The sequence below is a fragment of the Theropithecus gelada genome, chromosome X, assembly GCF_003255815.1.
Source record: "Theropithecus gelada isolate Dixy chromosome X, Tgel_1.0, whole genome shotgun sequence".
Taxonomy (NCBI): domain Eukaryota; kingdom Metazoa; phylum Chordata; class Mammalia; order Primates; family Cercopithecidae; genus Theropithecus; species Theropithecus gelada.
The window spans coordinates 153,234,313-153,252,466 of NC_037689.1; the positions used below are offsets into that span (position 1 = coordinate 153,234,313).

Here is an 18,154-nt window from a genome sequence, read left to right on the forward strand (position 1 = left end):
GTGCTGGGATTACAGGCTTGAGCCACCGCGCCCTATCCCAGAACTCTTAAAGTATAATTTTTAAAAAATGTGACAAAAACCCTCTTCAGGATATTATCCAGGAGAACTTCCCCAGCCAAGCTAGAGAGGCCAACATTCAAATTCAGGAAACACAGAGAACACCATAAAGATACTCCTCAAGAAAAGCAACCCCAAGACACATAATCATCAGATTCACCAAGGTTGAAATGAAGGAAAAATGTTAAGGGCAGTCAGAGAGAACTGCTTATCCACAAAAGGAAGTCTATCAGACTAACAGTGGATCTCTCTGCAGAAACCCAACAAGCCAGAAGACAGTAGGGGCAAATACTCAACATTCCTAAAGGAAAGAATTTTCAATCCCGAATTTCATATCCAGTCAAACTAAGCTTCATAAGTGAAGGAGAAATAAAATCCTTTACAGACAAGCAAATGCTGAGAGATTTTGTCACCACCAGGCCTGCCTTACAAGAGCTCCTGAAGGAAGCACTAAATATGGAAAGGAAAAACCAGTACCAGCTACTGCAAAAACATACCCAATTATAAAGACAATCAGCACTATAAAGAAACTGCATCAGCTAATAGGCAAAATAAACAGCTAGTATCATAATGATAGGATCAAGTTCACACATAATAATATTAATCTTAAATGTAAATGGGCTAAATGCCCCAATTAAAAGACACAGACTGGCAAATTGGATAAACAGTCAAGACCCAACAGTGTGCTGTGTTCAGAAAATCCATTTCACGTGCAAAGACATACATAGGCTCAAAATAAAGGGATACAGGAATATTTACCAAGCAAATGGAAAGCAAAAAAAGCAGGGGTTGCAATCCTAGTCTCTCATAAAACAGACTTTAAACCAACACAGATCAAAAAAAGACAAAGAAGGGCATTATATAATGGTAAAGGAAAGGGATCAATGTAACAAGAAGAGCTAACCATCCTAAATATATATGCACCCAATACAGGAACACCCATAAAGCAAGTTCTTAGAGACCCACAAAGAGACTTAGGCTCCCATACAATAATAGTGGGAGACTTTAACACCCCACTGTCAATATTAGACAGATCAACGACACAGAAAATTAACACGGAAAAGCAGGACTTGAACTCAACTCTGGACCAAGCAAACCTAGTAGACGTCTATAGAACTTTCCAGCCCAAATCAACAGAATATACATTCTTCTCAGCACCACATTGCACTTATTCTAAAATTGACCACATAACTGGAAGTAAAACACTCCTCAGCAAATGCAGAAGAACGGATATCATAACAAACAGTCTCTTAGATCACAGTGCAAACAAATTAGAACTCAGGATTGAGAAATTTACTCAAAACTGCACAACTACATGGAAACTGAACAACCTGCTCCTGAATAACTACTGGGTAAATATTGAAATTAAGGCAGAAATAAATAAGTTCTTTGAAACCAATGAGAACAAAGACACAACATACCAGAATCTCTGGGACACAGCTAAAGCTGTGTTTAGAGGGAAATTTATAGCACTAAATGCCCACAGGAGAAAGCAGGAAAGATCTAACATCAAAACCCTAACATCACAATTAAAAGAAATAGAGAAGCAAGAGCAAACAAATTCAAAAGCTAGCAGAAGACAAGAAATAACTAAGATCAGAGCAGAACTGAAGGATATAGAGACAGAAAAACCCTTCAAAAAACCAATGAATCCAGGAGTTGGTTTTTTGAAAAGATTAACAAAATTGATAGACCACTAGCCAGACTAATGAAGAAGAAAAGAGAGAAGAATCAATAGACACAATAAAAAATGATAAAGGGGATATCACCACCGACCCCACAGAAATACAAACTACCATCAGAGAATACTATAAACACCTCTACACAAATAAACTAGAAATTCTAGGAGAAATGGATAAATTCCTGGACACATACAGCCTCCCAAGACGAAACCAGGAAGAAGTCAAACCCCTGAATAGACCAATAACAGGTTTTGAAATTGAGGCAGTAATTAATTGCCTATCCACTGAAAAAAGCCCAGACCAGGTGGATTCACAGCAGAATTCTACCAGAGGTACAAAGAGGACCTGATACCATTCCTTCGGAAACTATTCCAAATAACAGAAAAAGAGGGACTCTTCCATAACTCATTTTATGAGGCCAGCATCATCCTGATACCAAAACCTGGCAGAGATACAACAAAAAAGGAAAATTTCAGGCCAATATCCCTGATGAACATCGATGGCAAATATCCTCAATAAAGTACTGGCAAACTGAGTCTGCTAGTACATCAAAAAGCTTATCCACCATGATCAAGTCAGCTACATATCTGGGATGCAAGGCTGGTCCAACATAGACAAATCAATAAACGTAATCCATCACATAAACAGAACCAATGACAAAAACCACATGATTATCTCAATTTAGATGCAGAAAAAGCCTTCGATAAAATTCAACAGCACTTCATGCCAAAAATTCTCAACAAACTAGGTATTGATGGAACATATCTCAAAATAATAAGAGCTATTTATAACAAACCCACAGCCAATATCATACTGAATGGGCAAAAGCTGGAAGCATTCCCTTTGAAAACCAGCACAAGACAAGGATGCCCTCTCTCACCACTCCTATTCAACATAGTATTGGAAGTTCTGGCCAGGACAATCAGGCAAGAGAAAGAAATATAGGGTATTCAAATAGGAAGAGAGGAAGTCCAATTGTCTCTGTTTGCAAATGACATGATTGTATATTTAGAAAATCCCATCATCTCAGTACAAAATCTTCTTAAGCTGATAAGCAACTTCAGAAAAGTCTCAGGATACAAAATCAATGTGCAAAAATCACAAGCATTCCTATACAGTAGTAATAGAAAAACAGAGAGCCAAATCATGAGTAAACTTCCATTCACAATTGCTACAAACAGAATAAAATACCTAGGAATACAACTTACAAGCGATGGGAAGGACCTCTTCAAGGAGAACTACAAACCACTGCTCAAGGAAATAAGAGAGGACACAAACAAAGGGAAAAACATTCCATGTTCATGGATAGGAAGACTCAATATCATGAAAATGGCCATACTGCCCAAGGTAATTTATACATTCAATGCTATCCCATCAAGCTACCATTGACTTTCCTCACAGAATTAGAAAAAACTACTTTAAATTTCATATGGAACTAAAAAAGAGCCTGCATAGCTAAGACAATCCTAAGCAAAAAGAACAAAGCTGGAGGCATCACGCTGCCTGACTTCAAGCTATACTACAAGGCTACAGTAACCAAAACCGCATGGTACTGGTACCCAAACAGATTTATAGATCAATGGAACAGAACAGAGGCCTCAGAAATTATACCACACATCTATAACCATCTGATCTTTGACATACCTGACAAAAACAAGCAATGGGGAAAGGATTCCCTATTTAATAAATGGTGTTGGGAAAACTGGTTAGCGATATGCAGAAAACTGAATCTGGACCCCTTCCTTACACCTTACACAAAAATTAACTCAAGATGGATTAAAGACTTAAACGTAAGACCTAAAACCATGAAAACTCTAGAAAAAAACCTAGGCAATACCATTCAGGACGTAGGCATGGGCAAAGACTTCATAACTAAAACATCAAAAGCAATGGCAACAAAAGCCAAAATTAAGAAATGGGATCTAATTAAACGAAAGAGCTTCTGCACAGCAAAAGAAACTATTATCAGACTGAACAGGCAACCTACACAATGGGAGAAAAATTTTGCAATCTATCCATCTGACAAAGGGCTAATATCTAGAATTTGCAAGGAACTTAAATTTACAAGAAAAAAACAACCCCATCAAAAAGTGGGTGAAGGATATGAACAGACACTTCACAAAAGAAGACATTTATACAACCAACAAACATATCAAAACAGCTCATCATCACTGGTCATTAGAGAAATGCAAATCAAAACGACAATGAGATACCATCTCATGCCAGTTAGAATGGCGATCATTAAAACTCAGGAAAGAACAGATGCTGGAGAGGATGTGGAGAAATAGGAACGTTTTTACACTGTCGGTGGGAGTTCAACCATTGTGGAAGACAGTGTGGCGATTCCTCAAGGATCTAGAACCAGAGATACCATTTGATCCAGCAATCCCATTACTGGGTATATACCCAAAGGATTATAAATCATTCTACTACAAAGCACATGCACATGTATTTTATTGCAGCACTATTCACAATAGCAAAGACTTGGAACCAATGCAAATGACCATCAATGATAGAGTGGATAAAGAAAATGTGGCACATATACACCATGGAATACTATGCAGCCATAAAAAAGGATGAGTTCATGTCCTTTGCCGGGACATGGATGAAGTTGGAAACTATCATTCTCAGCAAACTAACACAAGAGCAGAGAACCAAACACTGCATGTTCTCATGCACAGTGGGAGTTGGACAATGAGAACACATGGATGCAGAGAGGGGAACATCACACAATCACACACTGGGGCCTGTTGCAGGGTGAGGGCCTAGGGGACGGACAGCATTAGGAGAAATACCTAATGTAGATGACGGGTTGATGGGTGCGGCAAACCACCATGGCATGTGTATACCTGTGTAACAAACCTACACATTCTGCACATGTATCCCAGACCTTACAGTATTTTTTTTTAAAAAAAAAAAAAGAGTTTTACAGCAGGAAAAAAAAAAAAGTATGCACCACCATGGCACATGTTTACCTATGTAACAAACCTGAAAATCTTCCACGTGTACCCCAGAAATAAAAATTAAAATTAAAAAGAAAAGTACGTGCCATCTCCCCCATTTCTCTCTTGCTCTTGCTCTTGCTATGTGACATGCCAGCTCCCCATCACCTTCTGTCATGATTGTAAGCTTCCTGAGGCCTCACCTGAAGCAGATGCTAGCACCATGTTTCATGTAAAGACTGCAAAACTGTGAACCAATTAAAGCTCTTTTCTTTATAAATTACCCAGCCTCAGCTATCCTTTATAGCAATCCAAGCAAACAAATACAGCCTTGCACAAAGAAAATCAACCGAAATATTTGTTGCATTGGACAGAATTATATTCTGCAGGTTTTCTTGATACCTTCATGGACGAGCTAAGCAGTGTGTGTCAGGTAACACCTTAAAGAACATTTAGTGAGAGATTCTGCAGACAACCTCGTGGTATAATCCTTGTGCGAGCACAAGATGGCTCCTTTCGGGACACCTTGTTACTAGACATTTGCTTAGTCTCCTTTTCTTTTGGTGTCTGGGGCACTTGCAGATGACTGTCCTTGAAAAACAAACATGACGGTGAGTGAACTACCTTCCCTGGAGGCTTACTTCCGAGCAGAAATCAATGAAATGGAAAATATATTCAAAACATAGACAAAATTAATGAAACCAAAGCTGGTTTGTTGAGAAAATTAATGAAGCCAAAGCTGGTTTGCTGAGATCAATTAATTTAGTAAAGCTCTAGCCACCTTGATCTAACAAAAATGAGAGAAGAAATAAATTATCAATATCAGGAACGAGAGAGGTGGTATCACCATAGATTCTACAGATATTAAAATGTTAAGAGAATATCATGAACAAGTTTATGCCAAAAAAAGTCTGCAACTTAGATGGAATGGACACATTTTGTTAAAGACACAAACTGCTAGACATTTCACAAGAATAAATGCATAACCCCAACAGAAGTAACCTGCATCTTTTCTTTTCTTTTTTTTTCTTTTTTTTGAGATGGAGTCTCACTCTGTTGCCCAGGCTGGAGTGCAGTGGCCAGATCTCAGTTCACTGCAAGCACTGCCTCCTGGGTTTACACCATTCTCCTGCCTCAGCCTCCCGAGTAGCTGGGACTACAGACGCCCGCCACCTCGCCCAGATAGTTTTTTGTATTTTTTAGTAGAGACGGGGTTTCACCATGTTAGCCAGGAGGGTCTTGATCTCCTGACCTTGTGATCTGCCCGTCTCGGCCTCCCAAAGTGCTGGGATTACAGGCTTGAGCCACCGCACCCTGCCATACCTGTATATTTTAAATTTAATTTAGATTTGTAATTCACACCTTCCCTCACAAAACAAAGCTCAGATGATATCACTGATGAATCTGGCAAACATTGAAGAATAAATAATACCAATTATTCACAAACTGGTTCCAAAAACTGAAGCCTACGGGATTTCCTAATTCATTTGATGAGACCAGCATTATCACAGTACCAAAACCAGATAGACATTATAAGATAGGAAAATTACAGACCCTCATGAGCTTAGATGCAAAAATTTTAAACAAAATATTGGCAAGTCAACTTCTGTAATATTTTAAAATAGGTACTACACAAAAAGATTATACACCATAACCAAGTGGGGTTTATCTGAGGAATGCAAGGCTGGTTTGACATTAGAAAATTAATTGAGGTTGTGCCACCATGTTCATAGCAGCATAACTCACAACAGCCAAAAAGTGGAAACAACCCCAGCAAAAATGTGGTGTAGGTATACAGAATGAAATATTATTCAGCCTTAGAAAGGAAGAAAATTCTGACATATGCTAACATGAATGAACCTTAAGGATATTGTGCAGAGTGAACTAAGCTAATCACAAAATGACAAATGCTGTATGATTCTACTTATATGAAGTATCTAAAATAGTCAAATTCGTAGAATAAAAGAGTGAAATGATGGTTGGCAAGGGCTGAGAGGAGGGGAGAATGGAGAATTATATTTTAATGGGTCCAAAGTTTCAGTTTGGGAAGATGAAGAGAGTTCTGGAGATGAATGGTGGTATTGGTTGTACAGCAATGTGAATGTACTCAATACTGAACTGTGTACCTAAAGTGATGAAGATGATTCATTTTATGCTATGTGTATTTCACCATAATTAATGATAAAATAAATAATTTTATAAATCAATTAAAGTAACATACCACATAAATAAACTAAAAAAGGATAAGCATATAATTATCTCAATAAGTATGGAAAAAGTGTTTGACAAAAATCCAAAATCCACTTATGATAAAAAATTCTCAACAAACTCAGAAAAAAAAAAGAGGAGTATCTTAAACTAATGAAGGGCATCTTGGAGGAACCCACAGCTAACATCATCCTTAATGGTGAAAGACTGAATGCTCCACTCCTCAAGTCAAACACACGCCAAGGACGGGGGCCCTCCCCACTTCTACTCAACATTGTTCTTCAGGTTCCAGCCAGTGCAGTCAAGGAAGAAAAAGAAGGAAAGAGTATTTAGATTGTAAAGAAAAAAATAAAAAGGTCTCATTCACAGACAACATGTTTATGTATGTAGGAATAATAACAAACTCTACAAAAATCTCCTAGAACAAATACATAAGTTTAGCATGGTTGCAAGATACAATACTTAAAAATTAATCTTATTTCTATATACAGTTGACAGGGAACAGTAGGGTTTTGAGCTGTGTGGATCCACTTATATGCAGATTTTTATAGATAAATATATTGCAAACTTCTTTTATAGAAAAATAAACAGATTTTTATTTACTTTATTTTATAATCTAAAAAAACAGATTTTTATAGATAAATATATTGCAAAGAAACTTCCAACAGTTTGAAAAAACATACATATAAACCACATAAACTAGAAATATCTAAAATTTTTTTAAAGGTAGGTATGCCATTAATGCATAAAGCATGTGTAGGTACTACTCTATTTTATTATTACTTTAAAATATGCACAAATCTATAAAAAATTATTAAAACACACACAAACACTTCCAGACTGTACACTGCATCATTAGCACTGGAAAGAAATACAAACAAATGTATAGATGCAGCATTAAATCTTAACTGCACAAAATTACCTATAGTATATACTACACTACTGTAATAATTTTGTAGCTACCTCCTGTTGCTCTTCCAGTGAGCTGAAGTGTGGGTTAAATGCATGTGATATAACACTTATACTCTCTGAGCATTTCATCTCTCCAATAAATTGCATGTCAGAGTAAAAGTGATCTCTCATGGCTCTACTGTATTTTTCATCGTGTTTAGTGCAATATTATAAACCTTGAATACCATCATGGGACTACAGAGCACCACTAATGATACTGGAATTACTCCCAAGAAGCAAAGAATTACCAAAAAAGTCAAATTGCTTGATTGGTACCATAGACTGAGCTCTACCATGGTGATTGCCTGCCATTTCAAAATAAATGAAGCTAGATAAGGACCATTGGAAAAAAAAGAAAGAAAGAAGGAAGGGAGGGAGGGAGGCAGGGAGGGAGGGAGATTCATGAAGACATTGCTGCAGCAATGCCAGCAGGAGCCAAACCTTGCATTTCTTTCTGAAATACCTTTTGTCTCATATTGAAAATGCAGCTTTAATGTGAGTGTAGCATTGCTATAAGAAAGGCTTATTTATAATGCCATTGTGATTTGAGAAAAGCAAAGTCATTATATGACAACTTAAAGCAAAAAAGAGGTGAAGAATCCAAAACTGGAGAATTTAATGGCGGCAAAGGATGGTTTGCTAGTTTTTTGTCAAGATAACAGAAGCAGCTTCTGCCAAGCAAAAGGAGACAAATGAGTTCCCAGACGCCACGAAGAAAATTATTGAGGAGGAAGGATATCTGCCTGAACAGATTTTTAATGCAGATGACAGTGCCCTATTGTGGAAAAAACAAAAACAAAAACAAGATGACACAAAAGACATTTATTAGCGAGGAAGTAAACCAAGCACCAGAATGCAAGGCAGAAAGGGACAGGCTAACTCTACTGTTTTATGTAAACACAGTCAAGTTTACACTCAGGACTGACTTCATGTGTAGAACTGCCCAACCTTAAGCCTTGAGGGGACAAGATCGACACCCACTGACAGATTTTTGGTGGTACAACAAGAAGGCCTACACAACAAGAACACTTTTTCTGGATTGGTTCCATCAATGCTTTGTCCCTGAAGGCAGAAAATGTATTGCCAGTAAGGGACTGTCTTTTAAAGTTCTTTTGATATTGGACAATGCCCCTAGTCACCCAGAACCCATGAGTTCAACATGGAAGGTGTCAAAGTGGTCTACCTGCTTCCAAACCCAACATCTCTAATTCAGTTTCTCAATCAGGGGTCATAAGGAACTTTAGAACTCATTACACACACTTTTTTATGGAAAAGATTGTCAATACTATGGAAGAGAATCTGGATAGAGAATGTCATGAAAGTCCAGAAGGATTACACCACTGAAGATGCCATTGTTGTTACAGAAAGAGCTGTGAAAGCCACCAAGCCCCAAACAATACATTTCTTCTGGAGAAAACTGTGTCCAGATGTTGCACATGACTTCACAGGATTTATGACAGAGCCAATCAAGGAAGTCATGAAAGGGATTGTGTATTCAGCAACAAAAGGTGGGGGATAAGGTGTTTCAAAATATGAATCTTGGAGAAATTCAAGAGTCAATAGACACTACACTAGAGGAATTAATAGAGGACCTGATGGAGATGAGTGCTTTCCAATCAGTACTTGATGAGAAAGAAGATGTAGAAGCAGCAGTGCCAGAAAAAAAAAAAATGGCTTTACACAATATAAGCCTCATAGAAAGGCTTCCAATTATTTAAGACTGCTATTGACTTCTATTACAACATGAACCTTTCTATGATATGGGCACTGAAACCAAAGCAAGTGGGGAAGAAGGATTAGTACTGTATAAAAGCATTTTTAAATAAATCAAAGAGAAAAAAATAGACAGCAATTACGATGTATTTCCATAAAGTTACACCAAGTGCACCTGCCTCACCTGACTCCCCTTCCACCTCCTCTACCTCTTCTGCTTCTGCCACCCTGAGACAGCAAGACCAACATCTACTCCTCCTCCTCCTCCTCCTCCTCCACAGCCCACTCAATGGAAGATGATGAAGACGGAGACCTTTTTGATGATTCACTTCCGCTTATACATATTCAACTTTTATTTTAGATTCAAGAGTACATACGCAGGTTACCTGAGTATATTGCATGATGCTGACGTTTGGGGCATGATTGCTCCCATCACCCAAGTACTGAGCATAGTACCCAATAGTTTTTCAACTCCTGCACCCCTTCCTCTCCCCTTTAGAGTCCACAGTGTCTATTGTTGCCATCTTTATGCCCATGAGTACCCACTGTTTGGCTCCCACTTCTAAGTGAGAACACATGGTATTTGGTGTTCTGTGTCTGTGTATATTTCCTTAGGATAATGACCTCCAGCTGCATCCATGTTGTTACAAAGAACATGATTTCATTCTTTTTTTATGACTGCATATTCCATGGTGTATATGTTCCACGTTTTCTTCATCTAAGCCACTGTTGACGAGCACCTAGGTTGATTTCATGTCTTTTCTATTCTGAATAGAGATGCAATGAACATACCAGTGCATGTGTTTCTTGGTAAAATGATTTTATATATATATAAAACTTCTATTTTATTGGTGGTGTCTATTGACTTCTTTGCGAAATCTCCAAACTACTTCCCACAGGGGATGAACTAATTTGCATTCCCACCACCAACGGTGTACAACTGGTCCCCTTTCTCAGCAGCTTCGCAAGCATCTATTGTTTCTTGACTTTTTAATAATAGCCATTCTAACTGGTGTGAGATGATATCTCATTGTGGTTTTGACTTTCATTTCTCTGATGATTAGTGATACTGGGCATTTTTTCATATGTTATGTTTTTAAATAACATTTTCTTTTCTCTAGCTTTCTTTATTGTAATAATATAAGATATAATACTAACGACATTCAAAATATGTGTTAATTGACTGTTTATGCTACTGGTAAGGCTTTTGGTAAATAGTTGGCTGTTAGTAGTTATGTTTTTGGAGAATCAAAAGATCTGTGTGGATTTTTTGCTTCAGCGGGTTGGTCTGCTTCATTCCCATATTGTTCAGGGGTCAACTATACTAGCAATGAACAATTAAAAATTGGAATAAAAATATCACTTAAATAGCATCAAAAACATGAAACACTTAGGAATATATCTGACAAAAAATGTGAAAGACTGTACACTGAAAATTACAGAACACTGATGAGGGACTTAAATAGATATGTTAATGAATTGGAAAACTCAAAATTGATAAGATGTTGTTTCTCCCCAGTTGATCTATAAATTCAATACAGTCCCAATCACACCAAACTAAAAAACTTATTCTAAAATCCATACGGTCATGTAGCAGACCTACAATAGCAAAAACAATTTGAAAAAAATTGGTAACACTACCTCATTTCAAGATTATCACAAAGCTACAGTAATCAAATATTTCACAAATATTTCAGTGGAGCAGAACACAAAGTCTAGAAATACATGCACAGATGTATGAAGAGCCAAGTTTTTACAAAGGTACAAGCAATGCATTGGAGAACAGGCCACTCTTTTCTACACGCAAGAAAACAAGAAAAGACCTCTGTGTCTTCCTACCAAAAACCTATAACCCCAGTTTAACCATGATAAAAATGTCAAACACACACTGAGGAACATTCTACAGGACACCTGACCAGGACTGCTCAAAACTGCCCAAGTCACCAAAAACAGGGGAAGTCTGAGAAACCGTCACAGGCTGGAAGAGACTAAGGAGACATGATGACTACATTTCAGGTGGTATCAATGGGATCCCATAAAAGAACAGTGATATTAAGTAAAAATCAATGAAATCTGAAGGAAACAGACTTTAGCTCATCATAACGTGTCAATATTGGCGAATGAGTTGCGATGGATGTGCCATAGAAACATAAGATATAACAATGGGGAAACTGGACACAGGATAGATAAGAATTCTCTAAACTATTTGTTGCAACCTTGCTATAAACCTCTATTTATTCTACAATGAAGTATTTGTAAGGAAAGTCACTCAATAGACTGTGAGAAAATATTTGCGGGACCCATGTGGATGCACATGGTGAAGGATTCATCAGAGGCATGGTGGGAGATGGCTGGATGATCTCTGCAAATGGTCTGGAGTCTGATGCTGGACCTGAAGGACCCCAGGGTGGGTCTTCCGTTGAAGAGACTATTCTGTCCCATTTGAATGATCTTGACACACGTGTCAAAATTTGACACCTTGTCAATTGGCCAAGAATATATGGGTTTATTTCTGAATTCTCCATTCTATTCCATTGATCTATATGGAAAGATGTTGTTCCAGAAAATGGGGGAAATTTAATTATGGACTGGAAATGAGATAATATTAAAGAATTTTTATTGCCTTAGATATGATAATGATATTGTGGCTATGTAACAAATGTTTCTTATTTTTCGTATTTAATTAAGTATTCAGTGATGGAATGACATGCCAAGAATTTCTTTTTAAAATGACACAAACTGGGGGTTGAAAGGTAATGTCTAGCAAGATGGCATTCACAATTCCAACAAAGAGAATAAAATACCTAGGAATACAACTTACAACGGGTGTGAAGACCTCTTCAAGGAGAACTACAAACCACTGCTCAACAAAATAAGAGGACACAAACAAATGGAAGAACATTCCGGCTCATGGATATGAAGAATCAATATCGTAAAAATGGCCATACTGCCCAAGGTAATTTATAGATTCAATGCTATCCCATCAAGCTACCATTGACTTTCTTCATAGAATTAGAAAAGACTACTTTAAATTTCATATGGAACTAAAAAAGAGCCTGCATAGCCAAGACAATCCTAAGCAACAAGAACAAAGCTGGAGGCATCACGCTACCTGACTTCAAACTATACTACAAGGCTACAGTAACCAAAACAGCATGGTACTGGTGCCCAAACAGATATATAGACCAATGGAACAGAATGGAGGCCTCAGGAATAACACCACACATCCCCAACCTTCTGATCTTTGACAAACCTGACAAAAACAAGAAAAGGGGGAAAGATTCCCTATTTAATAAATGGTGTTGGGAAAACTGGCTAGCCATATGTAGAAAGCTGAAACTGGATCCCTTCCTTACAACTTATAGAAAAATTAACTCAAGATGGATTAAAGACTTAAATGTAAGACCTAAAACCATAAAAACCCTTGAAGAAAACCTAGGCAATACCATTCAGGACATAGGCATGGGCAAAGACCTCATGACTAAAACACCAAAAGCAATGGCAACAAAAGCCAAAATTGACAAATGTGATCTAATTAAACCAAAGAGCTTCTGCACAGCAAAAGAAACTATCATCAGACTGAACAGGCAACCTACACAATGGGAGAACATTTTTGCAATCAATCCACCTGGCAAAGGGCTAATAGCCAGAATCTACAAAGAAGTCAAACAAATTTACAAGAAAAAAAACAACCCATTCAAAAGTGGGCAAAGGATATGAACAGACACTTCTCAAAAGAAGACATTTATGCAGCAAACAGACATATGAAAAAATGTTCATCATCACTGGTCATCACAGAAATGCAAATCAAAACCACAATGAGATACCATCTCATGCCAGTTAGAATGGCGATCATTAAAAAGTCAGGAAACAACAGATGCTGGAGGGGATGTGGAGAAATAGGAACGCTTTTACTCCGTTGGTGGGAGTGTAAATTAGTTCAACCATTGTGGAAGACAGTGTGGCAATTCCTCAAGGATCTAGAACTAGAAATACCATTTGACCCAGCGATCTCATTACTGGGTATATACCCAAAGGATTATAAATCATGGTACTATAAAGACACATGCACACATACGTTTATTGCAGCACTATTCACAATAGCAAAGACTTGGAACCAACCCAAATGTCCATCAATGATAGACTGGATAAAGAAGATGTGGCACATACACACCATGGAATACTATGCAGCCATAAAAAAGGATGAGTTCATGTCCTTTGCAGGGACATGGATGAAGCTGGAAACTATCATTCTCAGCAAACTATCACAAGGACAGAAAACCAAACAGCGTATATTCTCACTCATAAGTAGGAATTGAACAATGAGAACACATGGACACAGGGAACATCACACACCAGGGCCTGTCAGGGGGTGGGGGGCTGGGGAAGGGATAGCATTAGGAGAAATACCTAATGGAAATGACGAGTTGATGGGTGCAGCAAACCAACATGGCACATGTATACCTATGTAACAAACCTGCACATTGTGCACATGTGCCCTAGAACTTAAAGTATAATAAAAAAGATTGACACAAATTTCTCTTTTAAAAAAGTTTTCTTTAAAGACAGGAAAAAAGGGATAGATGAATCAGTTCAGCAAAATAGTGAAAATTATTTAACCTAAGATTGATATGCAGGTGGTCATGACACTAAGTCTCTCTTTTGTGTGTGTTAAACACTTTGAAAATAAAAACTTGAAGTAAACAATTTTAGTGGGAGGCCTTAGTCTTGTCCACCAAAAGCTAACTTTGAATTTGGATCTTGAACTGGAGCCAGAAACTTAGAGCAATGGGGGAAGCACAGATCTTTTCTTGCTCTGTAACCATATCCCATCCCCAGGTCTGCAGAGCTGAACCTACCATGGATGGTATAGACGGAGCCTGAATTCTTTTCACCTAAAACCAGTCATCAATTCTGTTGGAACTAACCAAAAATTCAAAGAGACTAGGAGTGACTTCCTCTTTTTCTCATTAAAACTATTTCAATGTTCTGCTGAATTGTTTACACATCATTAATCAACACACATACTAGAACGCTGAAATGTAAAAGAACAACCATACCAAATTATATAGTTTAAAAGTTTGTCCCCTCCAAATCTCATGTTGAAATTTGATCCCTGACGTTCGAGATGGGGTCATCTGCCATCCTTGTTAAAGTATTTAATTACATCCCTGGATGTAATTCTCCCGGATAGGCTCAAGGAGATTTTGTTACAGGAGACCTTCAAGAAAATCCCCTGTGCAGGGTCTGGGACACCGCACACAAACACACCTGCATATACACAAACACGTACATGTGCAAACACGTACTCTATCATTAAGTAATGCTCCCTTCTCATCAGACAGATGAGACTCAGACTCGAATCCTGTTTCCCAACAAGATGTAACCAACTGCATGCTTTTCCCAGACACATCCTGGCCTCTGAAACAAGGAAGGAGCAATATGCAGTGTCCATCCTTCTTTCAACGACAGTCGACTTTTACTTTTGTGGTTGGGCCACATCCAAGGCTCTTGACAGAAAGCCCTCTTTCAGATCTCAATTCCTCTGTGAGAATTCTGCTGGATTTACGGATATAATCATAAATATATACATTAATATACATAACCCTCTGCAACTATAAAAACTTTCATACATGTATATTCTTTAATAGATATATAAACACATTTATTTCTTATCTCATAAAAGATTTATAATCAAAATAAATGAAACCATATAGAGTTTAATGTTTCATTTTTTATGTATATCTCCCTATCATAGGTGATATAAAATCATATATAGGGTTTTATATCTCTAAAGTCCTCTGGGTGACCCTGTGAGCCATAATGAACTCAGTGTGGGTTCAGGAAGTGGCAGAGCCTCACCCTCAGCCACAGATGTGGTGTGTAGGCAACACATGGATGGTGCTTGGTACCGTAATTAATGGAGGATACAGAGGAGAAAAGTGCTTTGATAAGTCCAACCTCTTAAGAGTCCTTCAACTTGCATCTCCTCGCCCGGTCTGGCCAAGAACTGAAAGTCATGCCTAATTTTGAAAGGCCTACAACTGTAGTCTTCCTGCTTTTTAGAAAGAGCATTATTTCACTTTCCCATGAGTAGGCTGAAAGGTCACTCTTTTACCAAACATCTGCCAATGACAGATATGACTGTGTTACGAAGTCTACTGAACATTGTAAGCAGCCACAGCAATAGACAAAAATGTATACTCCATCCCTAATAAAATAATATAATGAGATGAGACACCAAGTGATTCATCTGGATTTAGCAACTGTGCATTTGCCAGAATCTTATTCTGGTATTTTTCAAGGATTTTTCAGTCAAAAGTGACCGAATTCCTATTTAAACTGGCTACTCTAACAATATTACTCAGTAATGTTTTGGAAGTATATGCTCCAGCAAAGCAAAAGAAGCAGTACAAATATCAGAGAAGGGAATTACTTGCAGATGGTAGGGTATATTGTACATCTAATGCATACTAAAAAATAATAAAAAAAGTTAGTAATGTTGCTGGATACAAGATACATGTGCAAAAACCCCAATAGTCAGTTAAATGTAGAAATGGAAAATTTGCCCTGTAAAAAAATAGTTTCAAAAATAATAAAATGCCAAGGAATAAATGTTAATAACAAACATAAAATGCTTATATAGTGAAAAATTTTATTTATGTATATAAAACAAGATCTGAATAAATAGTGAGACTTACATATTCCTGAACAGGATGACTTAATAGTAAAAAGATGCCAATCCTTCTCAACTCAGGAAAACCCTATAACCCTACATGTAAGACTCTAGTCTACTAAGATAAAAGCAAGAATATAGAAAAATATTCACATAAGGAAATTATTAAAGAGTGTTTACATGGCCTTATTCATAAAAGCAAAAAATGGAAAATGCCTAAAGATATATCAATACTAATTGGTTAAAAAAAACTACATAGCATCCAAAGTAAAGACTATTAAACGAACTCGTCAAATCTGTCTGTATTTGTCTATAAAGGAATCTATTATTTATTGGCAAATGAAAAATGCAAGGTAAAGAAATATATGTCTAACCTAATACAAGATTTTATTTTAACAAAATAGGTATGAGAATTTACATTAGATATTCCGTATAACTAAAATGCTTTTTTTTTTTAATGAAAAGAATGTACACAAAACTGCTACGAGCATTTCCTCTAGGGGTCACAAAAATTAGCAATAAAGGGAAGTTTCATTTCTTACTGTGGTTTTTGGTGCTTTTCTAAACACGGTACTCAAAAACGTAGGCTGAATAGGACCTATAATTTTTAAATTATATATACACAACTAAAACACTTTTTTAATGAAAAGAATGTATGCAAAACTGCTAAGAGCATTTGCTCTCAGGGGTCACATAGAATTTGCAAAAAAAGGAAGTTCCATTTCTTACTGCGGTTGTTGGTACTTTTCTAAACACAGTACTCAAAAATGTAGGCTGAATATGATGTATAATTTTTAAATTATATATACACACTTTCAAGAAGGGCAGTTTTTTTTTTTTTTTTTTGAGACAGAGTCTCACTCTGTCGCCCAGGCTGGAGTGCAGTGGCCGGATCTCAGCTCACTGTAAGCTCCGCCTCCCGAGTTTACACCATTCTCCTGCCTCAGCCTCCCGAGTAGCTGGGACTACAGGCGCCCGCCACCTCTCCTGGCTAGTTTTTTGTATTTTTTAGTAGAGACGGGGTTTCACGGGGTTAGCCAGGATGGTCTCGATCTCCTGACCTCGTGATCCGCCCATCTCGGCCTCCCAAAGTGCTGAGATTACAGGCTTGAGCCACCGCGCCCGGCCAAGAAGGGCAGTTTTATAAAATTTGATAACTGACAAGTACATGAATTGGCACAAAATAATTTGTTAAACTGGAAAGAAATTTGAAATGCAACAAACCAAAATGTCAAATCACAGTTCAGTAAGGAATCTTTTTTTAATTTACAAAGCCAGATTATTCTTAATGTGCTAAAGGAGAGATGACTTACCATAGGCACTGGCTTTCCCTGATGGCAGTTGATACCACCAATGAAGATCATGTTGGGCATCACGGGTTTGGGATAGTCCAAAACAAAGTCCGTTCGCAACAACCAAATTGATGTGTGGCTGTAGAGATCATATTCCGTGACAGGTGTTTGGAGAATTTCAGAGGCTATTTCTAGGGCATTTTTGAAAAAATACTTGCAAAATAAATGTTCCTCCAAATGCATGACATGGTTCCATACTCTCTTCTTGAAAGTCATGGCATCTGAGAACCCTAAGAGAATTCTGGGGACATAGGAAAGAGGAGCAGGGCACTGTGCACCTTCTTCAAGATAGTGGCAAGCTATTCCCCTGGCAAAGACCACAGAGGGGAGGGAGAAATATTTGGCAACAATTAAGCCACAGGCATCAAAAGGATCCAGAAACACCGCATCAAAAGAACTCTCCTTTAAGTATTCTACCAATTTTTGGTCATTAAACAAACTCCTGCAATGCAAAAAAAATAAATCAAAAAAACCATTGGATGAACTCAGAAATAGAGAAAAGAAACTTCGTAATTGTGCTTTCCATTGAGCATGGGCGAAAGTCATGAACTCCCGGTCCAGATCCTCCAGAGT

General features: G+C 37.6%; 1 pseudogene; it reads right to left on the bottom strand.

Moving 5' to 3' along the window:
- Positions 1–17,329: 17,329 nt before the first annotated feature.
- LOC112615320 overlaps positions 17,330–18,154 on the bottom strand; it is a 3,494-nt pseudogene continuing 2,669 nt past the window's right edge.